This window comes from Erinaceus europaeus, chromosome 10 (assembly GCF_950295315.1).
Source record: "Erinaceus europaeus chromosome 10, mEriEur2.1, whole genome shotgun sequence".
NCBI lineage: Eukaryota > Metazoa > Chordata > Mammalia > Eulipotyphla > Erinaceidae > Erinaceus > Erinaceus europaeus.
In genome coordinates this window covers 78,749,195-78,768,954 of record NC_080171.1, presented here as the reverse complement: position 1 = coordinate 78,768,954, position 19,760 = coordinate 78,749,195, and the positions used below count along the sequence as shown (strand labels likewise).

Here is a 19,760-nt window from a genome sequence, read left to right as displayed (position 1 = left end):
TTGCTGGGACTTCTTGCCTGTACCACTAATCCACTGCTCCTGGAGGCCTTCCCCGCCTTTTGTTGCCCTTGTTTTTTTTGTTTGTTTGTTTTTAGTAAAGATATATTAAAAAAAAATATTTTTATTTATTTATTTATTAGATAGAGACAGTGAGAAATTGAGAAGGGAGGGGGAGATAGAGAGGGAAAGAGACAGATTGATACCTGCAGCCCTACTTCACCACTCATGAAGCTTTCCCCCTGCAGGTGGGGACCAGGGACAGGTGGGGATCAGGGGCTTGAGCCTGGGTCCTTGTGCACTGTAATGTGTATACTTAACCAGGTGCACCACCACCTGGCCCCTTCCCTTGTTGTTTTTTATAGTTGTTATGGTTATTGTTATTGTTGTTATTTATGTCATTGTTGTTGGGTAAGGCAGAGAGAAATGGAGAGAGGAGGGGAAGACAGAGAGGGGGAGAGAAAGACAGACACCTGAAGACCTGCTTCACTGGTTGTGATGCGACCCTCCTGCACGTGGGGAGATGGGGGCTCAAGCCAGGATCCTTGCCAGTCCTTGGGCTTTGTGCCATGTGCACCTAACTTGCTGTGCTACCACCCGACCCCCCGATGATTTTTTTTTTAAACAGAGCACTGCTCATCTCTGGCTTATGGTGGTGTAGAGGATTGAACCTGGGGCTTTGGAACTTCAGGCACAAGAGTCAGTTTGCCTAACCATTATGCTATCTACCCCAACCCTTTGTCTGAGTTTTTTTAAATTAATTAATTAATTAATAATGAGAGCTAGAGAACCAAAGCATCATTCCAGCACATACAATGCTGGGGACTGAACGCAGGACCACATGCTTGAGAATCCAACTGTGCTACTTGTTGAGCCACAATAAAATAAGAGAGAAAGAGAGGAGACAAGGACAGTGGCTGTGTAAAAAGGTTTTCATGCCTGAGGCTCAGAGGCTCCAGGTTCAATCCCCAGTGGCACTATAAACCGGAGCTGAGCAGGGCTCTTGAAGAAAAATAAAAAGAAAGAGACAGAGAGATAAGAAAGACAAAGGCATCACAGCACTGGTTTCCCTCAGTGCGGTGGAGATCAAGTTTGAAAGCAAATGCACTATTCAGGTGAGCTACCTTGATGTACCAGGTTTGTTTGTTTGTTGCAGAACCAGGGTGTCACAAATGTGCAATGTCATTGTCCAGGCCACATTCCTTCCTTCCCTTCTTTTTAATTTTTTTATCTTTATTCATTTATTGGATAAAGACAGCCAGAAATCGAGAGGGAAGGGAGAGATAGGAAGAGATAAAAAGAGACACCTGCAGTTCTGCTTTACCACTCACAAAGCTTTCCCCTACAGATGGGGACCCCAGGGGCTTGAACCTGGATCCTTGGTGCACTGTAACATGTGCCCTCAAGCAGGTGCACCACCATTCGGCCCCTCCAGGCCACATTTCCATTCAGATAGAGTGACAAGCAGAGGGAGTGAGAGACACCACAGTGCCAGAGCAACTTCCATTAAGGTATTGGGGCTCAAACCTGGGCTCCATGTGCAGCATGTGCCCTACCCTGCATTGAACTCTCTCTGGACCTGAGTTTGGGTTTCCTGGATCTCACATCTCCTGGGGCTCCTGTGACATCTGTCTTTCTCTGGTTGACTCTCACCTAGCACAGCAACCCCAGGCTTTATCCAAATTATCGGTCACAAGGGACAGGATTCAGGGCTGAATAACAGGGAGGTCAGTGTAGGAAACCATGGTGTTGGGAGGCCAAAGCAGATGACCAGGAAGCTCAGGGGCATGGACGTCAAGCCACCAGGGGCTAGGGACAGAGGACAAGGGAGGAAGCTGGTTCTGGGGGAGGGAGTGAGAGGCTGATTCCTCTGCTCTGGGAGAAGTCCAGAGGCTGGTGGACAGTGGGGGACAAAACCACACCCTCCTTAAGGTCCAGGTGACATGCACTCCTCCCCTACATCAATCTCCTGGCCTTAACCTTGCCCTGAACTGAGGCCACCTGTCCCCTGCCCGGTTCTGGGTCCTTCTGACACCCAGGGGTCACTCACTGTCAAACAGAGGAAGAAGGACAGAGGGACCATTTCACCAGCCTTGACCTGGTTGGTTCTTTCCAGAGCCTGCTTCTGGAACATGCAGGACTAGTTAGCACTTCTGGATTACCTACATTCCATCCTTCCTCCTTTGTGCAGGCCTCTTCTGGGGTCAGTGGACATCTCCATGTCAGGGCTTGGAAGGGAAGGTAGGACAGCTGTGAGGCGGAAAGACAGCATCCCCTCCACAGGACACAGATAAGCCACAGGAGCAGGAGCCCAGTGGGTGGCTCACAGTGAAAAGAAATCCTGGAGGTCTCTCTGCAGTGGAGGCTGTGGGGTGCCAAGTGACAAGTGGCTGCCCCCAACCCCCACCTCGCAAGCTGCGGGTGCTATCACATGGGTCTACTGTTTGAATAATTCAGGCTCCAAAAGACCCACTTGCCCTCAGACCATTTCCTGCCAGGGAGCAGATGTGGGGGAACCTGAATTATGCATTCACAGTCCCAGGTTATCAGGGTGGCTTGGCATGGTGCCTGGCCACACAGTTCATCTTGGAGCTGCTTCTCCAGCAGAAGCAGGAGAGTGTCCCTGGAGCCTGGGACCTCCATGGCCCTGATGTAGAAGCCACAAAAGAAACTGAGCAGCAGGTGGGACCCTCCCTCTCAGACTCCAGTTGCAGGAGGCCTGGCTGGGGGAGTATGTGTGTTGTGGGGAGCAGGGAGGCTGAATCCTCAGGGCAGCCTCACACCCTGGGAGCCCTCAGGGGTAGGCTGGCTCCTGGGCTCCAGGGGAGGTCCTGCTGGAGCGGAAGGTTCTTGGGGTTCCCAGGGAGTGAGCACCCCAAGCCAAGATATACTCCCCCCCACTGTGGGGTCTGCTGCTTGGGGATCAGCTCAGGGAGGGGGGTGCCATGCCTGTGAGCAGAGCACTTGGGTGATGTTGAGGATCATCCTTCCTGCACCTCCACTTTGCCTTCACACCCATCCATAAACACATAAAAGAGGATTTTGCCCTGGCCACGGGGTTTACCCCAGCGAAGGTCTTGCTGTACCTTGCACCCCGAAAGCTAGGGTTACTGGGGCAGGTACTTGCCCTGTGTTCTTGCCTGTGTCCTTGCCCTGTGGCCCTGGGTCAGAGTATCCCCAGGAGATGGGATCCTTAGACCAGACATGACAGAACCCTTGCAGCTTGGGGTCCATACAACCAGGGTCCTAGGGGTCACCCCATGCCTCCTGGCATCCTTTAAGCATTGTGGAGATCTCTGGAGAGAGCTTCCTTCTCAATTTTTTAGATATAGACAGAAAGGTGAAGAGGCAGAGACAAAGATAAAGAGACCACATCACCTAAGCTTCCTCTATAGCAGTGGGTGCTGGGCTCGAGCCTAGATCATGCACATGGCAGAGCAGTGCACTGAAACCTTTCACTCCCTGACCACCAGTGCCCCTCAGCTACTCCATCACTCTACTCTTTGTCCCCCAAGGGGGGGGGGGACAGGGAATATATATATATATATATATATATATATATATATGTATATACACACAGAGAGAGAGAGCCTTGCATCCCTGCTTCACCACTCATGAAGCTTCCCCTACATGTGGGGACTAGGGGCTCGAACCTGGGTGCACTACCACCTAGACCCCCTCTTTCCTTGTTTTTAAAGACTTATTTATTAGTCAGTTAGTGAGAGAACTAGAATATCACTCTAGGCCTGGGACTTGGGCACTGACCTTGAGGATGACATTCAGTCTTTGCTCAGTAAGGTGGACATCCCTGCTGGGCTCCGCACTAAGTTAGTCCAGAGGAGTCAGAGGCTGTGTGGGGTGGGGAGCAGGTGTGTGTGTGGGGGACAACATCTAGCCAGGACAGTTGGGGCTGGGGGGGGAATAGCTGGTGTGCCTGGATACCCATGCTCCCTGGCTCTGCCCAGCAATTGGGGTGAAGAGTGGTACACCCCAGTAACCTTGAGCACATCCAGTTCCTGGCAGCCACATTATGTCCTCCACCAAAGAAAATGAGGCTTCTCAGAGTGACACTGAGTTGGGGGTAGGGGGGTTGGGTTAGGGGAGGATGCCCAGAAGAGGATCTCATGTAATACATGTAGTACAATAGTGCTGTGATGTCTCCCCACCCACACTTTTTCATCCTTTATATAAAGGGGGGGAGTGGCCTAGGAGGTGGCACAGAGGATATGTGCTGGACTCTCAAGCATGTCCGGAGTTCCACCTTGGCAACACATATGCCAGAGTGAGGCTCTGGTTTCCTCTCCTCTACTTCTTTCTCTCTTTTTCTCATAAAGACATACATAGAAAAAAAAAAAAAAAGGAAAAAAGGTTTACTGGGAAACGGGGTTGGGGAGAGGGCTACCTGGGTTGAGGAGCCAGCAGTCAGGTGGAAAGAGGAGGTGAGAGGGAATGTCCATGTGCTCCTTGCTCTGGCCCGTGGGGGCTCTAAGCCACCGCACTGGAGTCAGCCAGCTGTCTTTCCGAGTTGTGGGGCCCGCAGGAAAGGGCAGGGCCTGGCCACAGCTGCCCGCACGAACACACGTGCCATTGGGTGGCCCTGCGGTGCCACCCCAGCCCACCTGTCATCCTGACCCCAAAACCCGGGCCTGCCCGCCCGCGGCTCTGTATCGAGAATACAGGACTCTGTGCTAGTCCGGAGAGCGGTGCGCGCCGCGGGACTGGCTCAGGTTTCCCCTCCCCGCCGCGCGTCCCGCACTGGGGGCTGGGGTCCAAGAGGGGTCCAAGGGGCGTGCAACGCGGCCTGAAGAGTCTCGCCGCGGCCTCTTTAAGGCGCGCGCTCACGCGCGGGCGGTGCCTAAAGGAAGCGCGCGGCGGTGCGCGCGCGCGCACGGCGAGCGCGGTGACGCGACCGTGGGGTTTCCCGAGGCTGCGGACAGGGGCCGCCGCGCCCATCCCGATGGCTGGAGGCGTCTGAGGGGCGGACGGAGGCGGCGGCGCGGGAGTGGACGGCGCGGGAGCGGAGCAGCCGCCGCGGGATTGGGAGCAGAACGTGCCTCGCCGGCCACCTGCTCCGACCTGCCTGCAGCGTCCGCCGAGCGGTCGATCGCGGCCCTCCTGGATCGGCGGCTGAGGCGGCGGCGGTGCAGGCGCGCCAGGCCGGGACGCGGCGCCCAGGTGAGTTTGCGGGATCAGGTCTGCGTTGCCCGCCGGGTCTCGGACCCCGGCCCCAGGTTCCGGACCCCCACCCCCAGCTCCGGCCCCGAGCGCGGCCGCCCCCTCCCCGCCCCCACCCGCCGCCGCCCCGTCTTCCTGCCGCGCCCGGGTGCGGTCAGCGGCCGGCCCTGCGGGAGGCGGAGGGGCCTCACTCCTCCCGGGGGGCGCCGGGTGCCCGGGGCCGCGCAGGGGACCGAGGGGCCGAGGTCGGGACAGGGGTCTACTATCTGGGGTCCTGGGTCCGGAGTTTGGGGTCCGGGTTCCCGGCCAGCTGTCCAGGCCTAGGGTCCAGTCCGAGGTTTGGGATCCGAGCCCGCCGTCCTTCCTGGGCTCCGCTGGCCCGTTTTGACGCGGTGAGAACAAAGACGCGACGGGGGTCGTGCGGGCGAGGTCGGTGGGCCTCAGCCCAGGCGAGGAAGGGCTTCGTGCCCCGCGGGGCCCCGGGGGCGCTGGGGGGTGCTCGGCGGCGACCCGGTGGGCGAGGCCCGGCCCGCGAGTGGAGAGGGGTGCGGGCCGGAAGAAAGGCGGCGCGGAGCGGCGGCGAGGCCCCGCGGCCCGGCGACCGCGGGGAGCAGGAGGCGGACGGTACGCGGACCCCCGACAGCCCCCTCTGCGGGGTCCGGAGGCCGGGGCGGCGGCGTCCCGAATGAATGGGCCCCGCGTCCAGGCCGCTCCAAGATGGCGCGGTGCCGCCGCCTTTGTCCGCGCCGGCCGGGGGCTGCTCCCTCCGCCGCCCCGGCCGCCGCCCCTGCCCCCGCCGCCGTCGGACTCTGCCCCTGCCTCTGCGCGGGAGCCGGGGCCCGGGGCCCGGAAGGGAATTGCCGCCGCCCGCATCCACGCCCGCACGGCGGCCCCGACCCAGTGGGGGCGGGGAGCAGTTGTGCTCGGATCCCACTGTGTGGCCGCCGGCCGGGAGTCCAGTTTCTCTAGCGAATCGAGACCTGATTCCAGCCCTGACCTGCTCTTAGGGCCCTCCGATTAGGTGGGTGCATGCGGTGGCGGCCGCATGCGGTGGCGGCCGCGGGTCACGGGCGCCTGGGCTTCTGATTGGGATGTGGCGGGGGGGGGGGGGGGGGTCGGTGGATATTGCAGCTCTGCAGGTAGACTTCCTACCTCACAGTCTTGCTTTGGAGGTTATCTAGTGCTTCTTCCGTGTTTTCATTTTTGCTATCTGGTAGCTGATCTCGAATACCAATTGATGATTAAGCATTTGCCTATGAGTGTTAACTTGAAAATAACAGAGTCTTCGGTGATTAGCAAGTAATGGAAAGTGGGCCCTTTGTGGTCTTCAGAGCCCTTTGTGGTCTTCAGAGCACTGCTAAGAATTTTATGGGAGTTACTTTCTAATCTGATACTGCAGACTTTTTGTTGTTGAGTTAGAGGGGTGCGCCTTATTTGAAAATGAGGTTTCAGTGTGCATCCTATTAAGATACACCCTATTTTGGTTTCTTCCGGAAGGTGTATATTGCAAAAAGAAAGTTGAGTGAGCTGTTCCTTTTTTGCTTTCTTGCTAACCCGGAGTGTGTGGTTGTGTGTGGCTGGGACAGAGCTGGTTCCACCATCATGGAAAAGGACCTGTAGACCTTAAGACGCCTATGATAGTGAGATTATCTAGCTTGATAAAACTTTCTTTTTTCTTTTTCTTTCTTTTTTTTTTTTGCATTTTAAAAAATTTCTTAATTGGGGAACTAATGTTTTATATTCAACAGTAAGTACAATAGTTTCTACATGCTTAATATTCCCCAGTTTCCCATATAACAATAAATTCCCCACTAGGTCCTCTGTCATCCTTCTTGATAAAACTTTCTAACAGAGTTGTGTAGAAATGGGCAGCTATGGAAGGTCAGGGGGTGGGGGCAGGAGCTTTCCAGGTGGATGATGTGAGCTGGGCCTTGGCCTCTCACACTCCCAGGCTTCCAAACTTCCGGTGGTTTCACAGACACTGGGAATGCTACAAGTTTTTCATAGAAGGTGAGAACTTAGAAGAAAGCTTTGTGTGTGTGCCTGAGCTCATTTTTTTCACCCCTGATTTCCCTAATCGGTTGGGGTGAGGGGACGAGGGGCAGTGTTAGGACTACACCTCATCTGCACAATTTAACAGTGTGCTCATAGAGGAAATGGTTAAGGAAGGCATCCATGGCCAAAAATAAATAAATAAAACAAAAAAATAAAAATTGTTCTGTGTGACATATCCAAGCACAATGTTCTTTAATTACGCTTCTATAAGTCTTTTCTTTGCTGTGGTGAATTATTTCTGTTGGGGGGAGAGTGGCAGTAAATTTCCCCAGATTTAACATACTTCCCCCCACCCTCCTTTTTATAGTAGAAGATTTTCTTCATACCTAGTGACATCTAAGCTTTGCTCACCTGGGCAGACTTACAGTAGACACATGGGAAATGGATTGCTTTTGTGAGGAGATACTTCATTTATTTATTTTATTGTTGTAGTTATTATTTTTTGTTGTTGTAGTTATAGTTGTTATTGATGTCATCGTTGTTGGCTAGGACAGAGAGAAATGGAGAGAGGAGGGGAAGACAAAGGGGGAGAGAAAGATAGACACCTGCAGACCTGCTTCACCGCCTGTGAAGTGACTCCCTTGCAGGTGGGGGTGAGGGGCTTGAACCAGGATCCTTAACGCAGGTCCTTGCGCTTTGTGCCACATGCACTTAACCTGCTGCGCTACCTCCCGACTCCCATGAGATACTTCATTTCTTAGAGCTTTATTCTGTCAGCTTTTACTTTGCTAAACATTTCTATCTTTTGCCTATTGGCTTGATTGAAAGAGTTGTGTTTCCATAAAGAGCTTGGAGAAAGGTTTTCAGGCTATCTGTAGGTTTATCTAGAGTTGGCTTTTCAATTAATACCTACTTTAATGAAGAGTGTTGATTGTATTTTAGACATGCAGTATTGGCATTTATTGGAGACTCTTCATTGGATTAATATTCTTAGCCTCAAGGCTTTGGCTACTGTTGGTCTCTGAATTGGATTAAACTCTTAATGTGTGTACGCTGGCTTTTAGTATTAGTGGATTGGTAATAAATACAGTCAATGATATTATCTGGCTTGACCAGCTGGCATGCCATATTATTTTGAAACTCCTAGTTAGTATGAGCCTAGTAAAGGATTTTTAAGGGATTTAGAGGGTTTTCTTAAGGCTGGAATAAATACTGATTTCAGGTTTCCATTCATTGGTTAGAGTGGTTAGAAAAATCATGAAGAGACCTTTAAGTAAAGGTGAGACCAGAGAAAAATAATTTACAAAATGGAGTGTGAAACAGTGTAGTGCATAGTGTTGGACTCGAGCATCACATGGGTCAGAGTAATGCTCTACTTCTATGTCATTAATAATTAAAGTATTTATTTATTTATTTATTTATTTTTTGCCATCATGGTTATTGCTGGGGCTCAGTGCCTGTAGGATGAATCCACCGCTTCAGGTGGCAATTTTTTCCTTTTTCTTCTTCTAATTCTTCTTCTTCTTCTTTTTTATTTGATAGGACAGATAGAAATTGAGAAGGGAGAGGAACCAAGTATACACATTACAGTGTACAAGGTCCTAGTTGAGTTCAAGCCCCTCCTCCCCGCCTGTAAGGGGGAAGCTTCACAAGTGGTAAGGAAGGACTGTAGGTATCTCTCTAATCTCTTCTCTCCATCTTCCTCTTCTCAATTTCTTTTTGTCTCTATCTAAGAAAATTAATATTAGAAAACATAAAGAAACTGAGGGGAGTCAGATGGTAGTGCAGGTCCTTGTGTTTTGTGCTACATGCGCTTACCCCGCTTAACCGCTGCACTACCATCTCCTCCTCTCTCCATTTTTTAAATATATTTATTTATTCCCTTTTGTTGTCCTTGTTGTTTTTGATTGTTGTAGTTAATGTTGTTGTTGTTATTGATGTCATCATTGTTGGATAGGACAGAGAGAAATGGAGAGAGGGGGGAGCCGGAGGCTCGAAGCAGGATCCTTACGCCAGTCCTTGCGCTTTGCACCATGTGCACTTAACCCTCTGTGCTACTGTCGGACTCCCTCCTCTCTCCGTTTCTCTCTGTCCTATCTAAAAGGACAGCATCAATGACAACAACAATAAAAAACAACAGGTCTCAGATGTATATCTTTCTCCCTCTGTCTTCCTCTCTTCTCTCAGTTTCTCTCTGTCCTATCCAATAAAATGGAACAAATGACCTCTAGGAGCAGTGGATTCATAGTGCAGGTACTGAGCCCCAGCGATAACCCTGGAGGAAAAAAAAAATCTATTTACAGAGGGCAGGCACACTTGGTTAAGCACACATCTCTGCCATATTGAATAAAATAGAAAAGAAAGAAAATTACTTATTGGGCAGGGGAAGAAAGCATAATGGTTATGCATGAGGTTTTCATGTTTGAGCCTCTGAAGTCCTAGGTTCAATCCCCTGCACTACCATAAACCAGAGCTGAGCAGTGCTCTGGTAAAAAGAAAAGTGAGGAAAATTAAAAAAAAAATTATTTACTAGATAGACAGAAATTGAGAGGAGGTGGGAAGATAGAGTAGGAGAGAGAAAGACATCTGCATCATTGCTTCACCACTTGTGAAGAAGTTTTCCCCTTCTGTAGGTGGGGACTAGGGTCTTAAAACCTGGTCCTTGTGCCTGGTAACATGCATTTAACCAGGTGCACCACTGTTGCCCCTTACTATTTTTTTAAAATCTTTTAAAAAAAATATTTATTCCTTTTTGTTGCCCTTGTTGTTTTATTGTTGTAGTTATTATTGTTGTAGTTATCGATGTCATTGTTGGGTAGGACAGAGAGAAATGGAGAGAGGGAGAGAGGAAGATAGACACCTGCAGACCTGCTTCACCTCCTGTGAATCAACTCCCCTGCAGGTGGGGAGCCGAGGGCTCGAACCAGGATCCTTCCACCTGTCCTTGCGCTTTACGCCACCTGCGCTTAACCCACTGCACTACTGCCCGGCTCCCTTTTTAGATCTTTTTAATTTAACTGATTTTATTATTATTATTATTGGATTGAGAGAGAGAAATTACAAGGGGCGGGAAAGATAGGGAGAGAGACACTTGTTGCACTGCTTCACCACTCGTGAAGCTTTCCCTCTGAAGGTGGGGACCAGGATCTTGATCCTGGGTCCTTATGCACTATAATGTGTGAACTTAACCAGGTATGCCACTGCCTGCCCAACCCCCCCCCACTACTTTTTTTTTTAAAGGAATTTTTAAAAATAACTTTTATTTTTAGATTTTATTTATTTATTAATGAAAAAGATAGGAAGAGAGAAGGAACCAGACATCACTCTGGTACATGTGCTGCCAGGGATTGAACTCAAGACCTCATGCTTGAAGAGTCCAAAGCTTTATCACTGCGCCACCTCCTGGACCACCTCCTGTCTCTTTCTATATGAAAAATTTGGCCTGGAGCTCTGGCAATGAAGAAAAAAAAACAAAAACTAATAAAAGCAGCTATGAGTTTAGCTTTAGAACTCTCATTTGAGCAATGTAGGTAATTAGACAGTTAAATTGGCCAGTGGTTAGTATAATGCTAAGAGCTTTTTTTTTTTTTATTAAAAATTTATTTCCACCAAAAGACTGTGTCCCATCCCACCCACCAACCCCACCCCCAATGCTAAGAGCTTTTAAAGCTTTTTAGTCTCCTGGCCATCCATGCCTGCTGTTAGGTGCCACGGCAACTGATGAGAACTGCTCTGATTTTCAGTGATAGAGAAACTGCGCTAGATAAGGCAATGTTGCTTCCTCCCTCCCTTCTCCTTCCTTCCCATTCTTCCTATTTTGAATTTTTATTATTGAGCTGGGCAGACATCACAGTGGTTTATATAGCAGACTTTCATACCTGAGACTTGGAGATTCCAGGCACCATTATAAGCCAGAGTTGAGCAGTGTGCCTTGATTGAAAATAAATAAATAAACAAATGTATTTCCTTATTTGACTTACTACATTAAAAGTGTTGCAGGGTTGGGTTGGTGGCACACCTAGTAGAGCAGCATGTTACAGTGCACTAGGACCAGGGTTCAAGCCCCTGGCCCCTACCTGCAAGGGGGGAGCTTCACAAGAGGTGAAACAGTGCTGCAAGTGTCTCCCTCCCTCCCTTCTCTCTCAATTTCTCTGTCTCTATACAGCCCAAGTAAGTAAATAAAATTAAAAGTATTGGGAAAAGACATTTCTAAAAATTTACTGATTTAAAAGACTAAGCTGAGGGCTTTTTTATTTTCAATATTAAAAAAAATTCTTTATTGGAAGATTAATCATCTACAGTGAACAGTAAAATAAAATAGTTTGTATATATGTAACATTTCTCAGTTTTCCATATGTTCAACCCCCACTAGGTCCTCCTCCACCATCATGTTCCAGGACCTGCACCCTCCCCCCTAAGCTGAGGTAATTCTTAGAAACCTATTTTGCCAATGATAAAGAGGATATTATGATTTTAACTCCAAGACCAGTAATGACTTTTATCAAGAGGGAGAAAGACTTGATTTATTTAAACTGTCAGAACTGGATGTTACAGGCATCGGTTGAGCATATTCTTGTTTACTTGTGGGTGGTTTGTCTTTATGTGACACGTGTTGGAGTTAAGCCTAAAAAAGATTCTGGACACTTTCTAATTAGATGAGAGTGTTAAAGCCTCTACAGTAGGTTTTGTTTTTTCTGCTTCTCTGTTTTAAGATTGTTAATTTATTCTGAGGGGAAAAGAGACAAGCATGGCATCACTCTGGCATATGTGGTCCTGGGGGTCAAGCTTGGGAGTACACACACGCTAGTCCTGCACTTCGCTGCAGGACTCCCAACCTGGCTGCCGCTGTGTGGGAATGTTGAACTCTTTGTTTCTGGAAGGACTACTGTCCATGTTAGAGCTCAGCACACTTGGAGAAGTTGGTTAGAGTGACCTGTTTTCATCTCTGGGTGCACGGGAACCTCCTCCCCAGGTGGCAGTTCAGGTGTGGGGGTGGGGGAGAGGGGCTTACATGCCATAGTCTTCATCTGTGATGCTTGTTTTTTCCTTCTTCCTAATAGTTGCACAGGAATATTAATTTGGAATATAGAACTTAAAATCCCTGTCTCATTCCAAATGCTGTCTTGGCCTTCAGAGGATAATTTTAGTCCTATAACCATTTAAAAACTGATAAAATTGTCATGCATCTTTTAGAACTGTCACACACCTCTTAATTATGATATTTTCTTGGTTTTTACAGAGGTTTATTGTATTTAATTTTTTTATTTGTTTATTGGATAGAGAGAGAAATCAAGAGGAAGGGGGGTGATAGGGAGAGAGACAGAGAGACACCTGCAGCCCTGCTTCACCACTTGTGAAGCTTTCCCCCTGTAGGTGGGGACCGGGGGCCTGAACCTGGGTCCCTACTCAGCCAGATGTGCCACCATCCAGTCCCTATTTTATTTTATTTTTTATTTTTACCCTTTTGTTGCCCTTTTTTATTATTGTTGTAGTTGTTAATTGTTATTGTAATTGATGTCGTTGTTGTTAAATAGGACAGAGAGAAATGGAGAGAGGAGGGGAAGACAGAGATGGGGAGAGACCTGCTTTATCACCTGTGAAGGGACCCACTGCTGGTGTGGAGCCGGGGGCTGGAACTGGGGTCCTTAGCAGGTCCTTGCGCTTTGCTCCATGTGCGCTTAACCTGCTGTGCTACTGCCGACTCCCTTATTTTATTTTTTTGCCTCCAGGGTTACTGCTGGGGCTCGGTGCTTGCACTATAAATCCACTGCCCTTGGAGCCTATTTTTTCCCTTTTGTTGCCCTTGTTTATTGTTGTTATTGTTGTCATTGTTGGATAGGACAGAAATCAAGAGAGGACGGGAAGACAGAAAGGGGGAGAGAAAGACACCTGCAGACCTGCTTCACCACTTGTGAAGTGGACCCCCGCCCCATCTCGGGAGCCGGGGGCTGGAACCAGTGAGCTTAACCCGCTGCGCTACCACCCGGCCCCCATGTTTATTTTTTTTACCAGCGCACTGCCCAGCTCTGGCATATGGTGGTGCAGGAGATTGAACCTGGGACTTTGGAGCCTCAGGCATGAGAGTCTTTTTGCATAACCATTATGCTATCTACCCCCACCCAAGGTTTTGTTTTTAAATGTTCCTTGATTTGATAGCTGTTGACAAAATAATGAAATATTTTTCATATGTGCCTTAATATATTTAACTGGAAATTTGGTTAGCAAATTCGTATTCAGCTTCTTGTCTGCTGGGCATTAAGGCAACTGTGTCCGGTGCGGGTGTGGTCCAGCCCTTCCTGAGTGCAGAGTTTTAACAGGCAGCTGGGCAGCAGCTGCAAAGGAAATGCTGGGTGGGAGACCAGTACACCAAGACCATTGCTGAAGCTAGAAGCAAAACTTTTTTTTTTTTTTTAACTTTTTTCTTTCATTGTTTGTTAGAGAGGTAAAATGGGAGAGGGGGCCGGTACAGAGGGAGAGGGGTGAGAGACCTGCAGCACTGCTTCTTGTGAAGCGCCCCCCCCCCCCCCCCCCCACACACACAGGTAGAGACCAGGGGCTTGAACCTGGTCGTGTGTGTACCTAACTAGGTGGGCCAGGAGAAGAGCTTGTTTGGGGACTAGAAGGTTCTTCCCTTGCCCCGAAGCAGGAGGTTTGTTGAGGGGAAGGAATAGTAGCTCAGGGCAAGGAGAGGTGTGTTTCTCATGTAGCAACCAACTATCTCTGTCACCCACTGTGTCTCCAGTGCCCATAATGGTGTCTAGTGTGCGGTATATGCTCAGTGACCATGAGGTGAGGAGTGACAGCGTGGCTCAGCAGGGACAGAAATCCTTATGGCTGGAGAATGGTGGGAAATAGATCCTGAGTGGCTCACTGTAGTGAAGAATTTGCAGTTTGGGTGGGGAGGAGATAGCATAATGGTTGTGCAGAGACTCTCATGCTTGAGGCTCCAAAGTTCCAGGTTCAGTGCCCAGTACCACTATAAGCAGAGCTGAACAGTGCTTTTGGGGAAAAAAAAAAAAAAGAACAATATATTAAGGAGGCCAGGTGGTGGCACACCTGGTTGAGTGCATATGTTACAATGCTTAAGGATCCAGGTTCAAACGCCCAGGCCCCACCTGCAGAATGATAGTTTCAGGAGTGGGGAAGCAGTGCTGCAGGTCTCTCTCTCTCTCTCTCTCTGTTTCTGGCTGTCTCTACCCAGTAAATAAAGATAATAAATTTGGGGGGGCCTGGGAAGACAGCATAATGGTTCTGCAAAAGCCTTTTAAGCCTGAGGCCCTGGGGTCTCAGGTTCAATCCCTAGCCACCACCATAAGCCAGAATTGAGCAGTGTTTTGGTCTCTTTATCTCTCTTAGTATCTTTCTGTCTGTATCTACTCTTTCTCATTAAAATAAAAATCAATAAAATTATAAAAGATATATATATATATATTTAAATTGTACTTTGACCTGCAGTGATCTATGAAGAAAGCCCTCTTATCAGAGGCTTGCAGATGGGAACTGGGGCTCAGCGCATGCTCAGCAGGAAGGAAGCTCTTCAAGGATGGTGGAAAGGAAGGAGGTCTGGACTAGTGGTAGAGGCGGTGTGGAGCGTGAGGAAACAGGGAGCAGGGCAGAGCTGCAGTGTTTGTATCAGGGGTCTCGCCAGAGCTGGGCCCCAGGAGAAGAAATGGGAGATGTGAGAGGGTGTGCTTTCCTTGCTGTGAACACTCACCTTTGTGGGCCACTGCAGCTCACTGTTTTGTCTTAGAGTGGACAGTACTGAACATTGCCTGTCAGCATGCAAATGCAGAATCTGAAGAACCTGGTTACATTTTTTTAATTTATTTTTTTGCCTCCAGGATTATTGCTGGGGCTCAGTGCACCACAAATCCACTGCTCCTAGAGGCTTTTTTTCCCTTTTGTTGCCCTAATAAATTTTTAATCGTTTTGTTATTGATATTGTTGTTGTTGGATAGGACAGGGAGAAATGGAGAGAGATGCGGGTGAGAAAGATAGACACCTGCAGACCTGTTCACTGCTTGTGAAGTGACCCCCCCCTACAGGTGGGAGCCGGGGCCTTGAACCAGGATCCTTAATGCCAGTCTTTGTGCTTTGCACCATGTGCACTTAGCCCACTGTGCAACCTTCCAGTCTCCCCTCCCCCGTTACGTTTCTACTCTTGTCTGAACATGAGTAGGTCCAGAATAAGACTCTTGAGTGAATATTTGTCAAACAATTTGAATGACTGGGAGATGGCTCACTAAGTAGAACACACACTTTACTATGTGTGAAGATCTATCTGGGTTCAAACCCATGGCCACTACAGTGGGAACACCTGCATGAGGGAAGCTTCATAAGCAGTGGAGTGGCATTGTGGTCTCTTTCCTCTCTTGCCCTTTATCTTAAAAAAAAAAAATGCTCGGTGGTCTGAGGGTTGGCGCAGTGGATAAAGCACTGGACTCTCAAGCATAAGGTCCTGAGTTTAATCCCAGGCAGCACATGTGCTAGAGTGATATCTGGTTCTTTCTCTCTCTCCCTCTCCTATCTTTATCATTAATAAATAAATAAAACATTTTTAAAAATATACTTGGAGTTATGGAATCTTGCAGGTGATTTTGCCCCAGTGATGACCTTGATGGCAAAATAAACAAACAAATAAATAAAATGAAAGGAAAAGAATAAAGATCAAGCTTGACTCTAACTGGCCTTCATAGCTAAAACAGAAGTACTTAGTTAATATCAAAAAGTATTTTGTGGTTGTAGGATACCATTATGCTTGTGATATTCAGCCTCCATGAATGTTGGAGTAAATAGTTACAAGCTCCATTTTCTGGCTAGTGTGAACTGTCTCAGCAGTCATTCCTTTTTGCCTCCAGGGTTATTGCTGGGGCTCAGTGCCTGCACCACGAATCCACTGCTCCTGGAGACCATTTTTTCCCCTTTTGTTGTTTTATCGTTGTGGTTATTATTATTGTTGTTTTTGCTGTCGTTGGATAGGACAGAGAGAAATGGAGAGAGGAGGGAAGACAGAGAGGGATAGAGAAAGATAGACACCTGTAGACCTGCCTGTTAAGTGACTCCCTTGCAAGTGTGGGGAGCCGGGGGCTCGAACCTGGATCCTTACACCAGTCCTTGCACTTTGCACCACATGTGCTTAACCGGCTACGCTACCGCCCGACTCCAGTCATTTTTTTTTTTTTAAGATTTTATTTATTTATTAATGAGAAAGATAGGAGGAGAGAGAAAGAACCAGACATCACTCTGGCACATGTGCTGCTGGGGATCGAACTCAGGACCTCATGCTTGAGAGTCCAAAGCTTTATCACTGTACCACCTCCCGGACCACCCAGCCGTCATTTGTTTAAAAAATTCTTTTTATCCTGGTTCGAGCCCCCAGCTCTCCACCTGCAGGGGAGTCCCTTCACAGGCGGTGAAGCAGGCCTTCAGGTGTCTGTCCTATCCAACAACGATGACATCAGTAACAATAATAAATACAATAACAATAAAAAAGAAAAAGGCAGCAACAGGGAAAATAAATAAATATAAAAAATAAAATAAAATTTTTTCTAGGGGTGGGTGGTAGTGCAGTAGGTTAAATGCAGGTGGTGCAAAGCGCTAGGACCAGTGTAAGGATCCTGGTTTGAGCCCCTGGCTCCCCACCTTCAGGAGAGTCACTTCACAGGCGGTGAAGCAGGTCTGCAGGTGTCTTTCTCTCCCCCTCTCTTTCTTCCCCTCCTCTCTCCATTTCTCTCTGTCCTATCCAACACAACATCAATAATAATAACTATTAACAATAAAACAAGGGCAACAGAAGGGAATAAATAAATAAATAAATACTAAAAAAAGAAATTGAAAAACAAGATCAGAAGAGAAAACACAAGTGGAACCTGAACTGGAGTTGGTGTATTGCACCAAAGTAAAAGACTCTGGGGTGGGTGGGGGGAGGGAAAGCACAGCTTCTGGAAAAGGATGACAGAGAGCCTAGTGGGGTTGTACTGTTACGTGGAAAACTGAGAAATGTTATGCACGTACAAACTATTGTATTTAATGTCGACTGTAAAACAATCCCCCAATAAAGAAATTAAAAAAAACTTCTTAATTATCTTTATTTGTTGGGCGAAGAAATTGAGGGGGAGGTAGAGAGGGAGACAGATACCTGCAGCCCTGCACATCAGTGTGCAGGCAGGCCTTTCAGAGTTAGGTGCATTTAGGTGGGTTTTGAAGTCTTGAGTATAGTGATTCCTTAGAGCGAGACTTCTCAGTTTGAACTTGAAGACCACCTTTAGGTCACAGCTTCTTTGGAAGATGTGCACTTGACTTTTATTTTGCTGACGTTTGTATTGATGGCACAAAAGCAGGTTAACACAGTCAAGATGGTGCCACCACACCAGTTGAAGTGGGTGTATTCTTCTTCCCTGGGAACTTGAGGTGAGATAAAAATTGAATTGGGGCCAGGTTGGTGCACCTGGATGGATGAGGACTGGGATTGAACCCCCTGGCCCCCCACCTGTAGGGGGGGAAAGCTTCACAAGTGGTGAAGCACTGCTGCAGGTGTCTCTGTCTCTCTCCCTCTCTGTCACCCCCTTCCTCTTTATTTCTGGTTGTCTCTATCCATTAAATAAATAAAGATAATAAAAAATAATGGGGTGGCTGGGTGGTGGCACACCTTGTAGAGCTCATATGTTACAAAGTGTAAGCACCCAGGTTCAAGCCCCTGGTCCTCACCTGCAGGGGGAAAGCTTTACTAGTGGTGAAGCAGTGCTGCAGGTGTCTCTCTATCTCTCTCCCTTTCTTTTTTTAAATTTATTTTTATTTTTATTTATTCATTCCCTTTTGTTACCCTTGTTGTTTTATTGTTGTAGTTATTGTTGTTGTCGTTGTTGGATAGGACAGAGAGAAATGGAGAGAGGAGGGGAAGACAGAGAGGAGGAGAGAAAGATAGACACCTGCAGACCTGCTTCACCGCCTGTGAAGCAACTCCCCTGCAGGTGGGGAGCCGGGGTTCGAACCGGGATCCTTATGCCGGTCCTTGTGCTTTGCGCCACCTGCGCTTAACCCGCTGCGCTACAGCCTGACTCCCCTCCTGTCACCCCCCTTCCCTTTCAATTTCTGGCTGTCTCTATAAATAAATACAGATAATAAAAAAAAATTTTAAAAGTAATAATAGGGAGTCGGGCAGTAGTGCAGCGGGTTAAGTGCAGGTGGCGTGAAGCACAAGGACTGACTAAGGATCCCAGTTCGAGCCCCTGGCTGCCCACCTACAGGGGAGTCGCTTCACAGGCAGTGAAGCAGGTCTGCAGGTATCTTTCTCTCCCCCTTTCTGTCTTCCCCTCCTCTCTCTATTTCTCTCTGTCCTATCCAACAGCAACAACATCAATATTAACAATAACAATAATAAATACAACAATAATAAAAAACAAGGGTAACAAAAGGGAAAATAAATAAATATTAAAAAAAAAACAATAATAAAGGTAAAAATTGAGTTTAGACCTGGGAGGTGGCTCAGTGGATAAAGCATTAGACTCAAACATGAGGGCCCGAGTTTAATCTCTGGCATTCAGAGTGCCAGAATGATCCTCTGGTTTTCTTATTAAGTCTTAAAAAACAAACAAACAAAAAAATTAGAGGCAGGGAGAGTGATGGAGCACCCATTTTGCACTGTGAGGCTCTGGTTGCAATTGTTGGGCACTACATGAGAGCAACAGGAAGAGCTTCATGGGTGGTTAGGTGGCATTTTATTCCTCTCCCTCCTTTACTTTAACTCTAAACATAAAAAGTGGACTGAGGAGGTGGCTCAGTAGTTGAGTGTATGTGAGAGACCCTGGATTCCATCTTTAGCATCACAGGAAATAACTCAGTTTATTGTTTTTGATGAAGCAAAAGGCATGAAGTCTACTAAACTTCAGTGCTGGAGTACCTGCCATTTTACTAGTCTTGGGTGATCAAACAGGAACTCAGCCTGACTCATCCACATGTCTCAAAGTATAATAGCCATCTCTTGGACAAGAGAATAAGTCATTGTTTAGCCAAAGGAGTGACAGAAAGCATTGGCTATTTAATATGGCTATTTGGCAGATATTTTCTCAAAAAAAAACGAACCAGATAACTTAAGGGAAATAACTGGCAGTGTTGTTGGCAGTGATGGAAATTAGGATTTTGGAAGCCATAGTTCTGCCCTGTCAGCTCCGCAGCTTCCCAGGATGGACACATTTGTGTGTGATGTTAAGAAAGTACTTCTTGCGGGGGTGGGGCTGTAGCATAATGGTTATGCAAAGAGCCCTTCATGCCTGAGGCTCCAAAGTCCCAGGTTCCATCCTTTGCACCATCATAAACTAGAGCTGAGCAGTGCTCTGGTTTAGAAAAGAAAAAGAGGAAGAAAGTGCTTCTTGAGGGGGTGGTGTACCAGGTTAAGCGCACATAGTACAAAGCACAAGGATCCCAGTTCGAGCCCCTGGCTCCCCACCTGCGGGGGGGGGGGGTGTCGCTTTACAAGATGTGAAGCAGGTTTGCAAGTGTCTCTCTGTCTCTCTTCCTTTCTATTTTTCCCCTCCCTCCTCAATTTCTCTCTGTCCTATCCAATATAAATGAAAAATGGCCACCAGGAGCCGTGG

At 48.0% G+C, this 19,760-nt stretch overlaps 1 protein-coding gene across 3 annotated transcripts in view; it reads left to right on the top strand.

Moving 5' to 3' along the window:
- The first annotated feature begins 5,022 nt into the window (after nt 1-5,022).
- Nucleotides 5,023-19,760, top strand: part of GNB1 (G protein subunit beta 1) — a 105,185-nt gene continuing 90,447 nt past the window's right edge. The window contains exon 1 of one of the 3 annotated variants that reach the window (XM_007529497.3): nt 5,023-5,172. The gene's annotated coding sequence lies outside the window, so the exon portion shown is untranslated. Of the gene's footprint in view, nt 5,173-5,408; nt 5,565-19,760 lie in introns of those variants that run through there. The other 2 variants (XM_016191025.2, XM_060199879.1) reach the window with 2 other exon arrangements.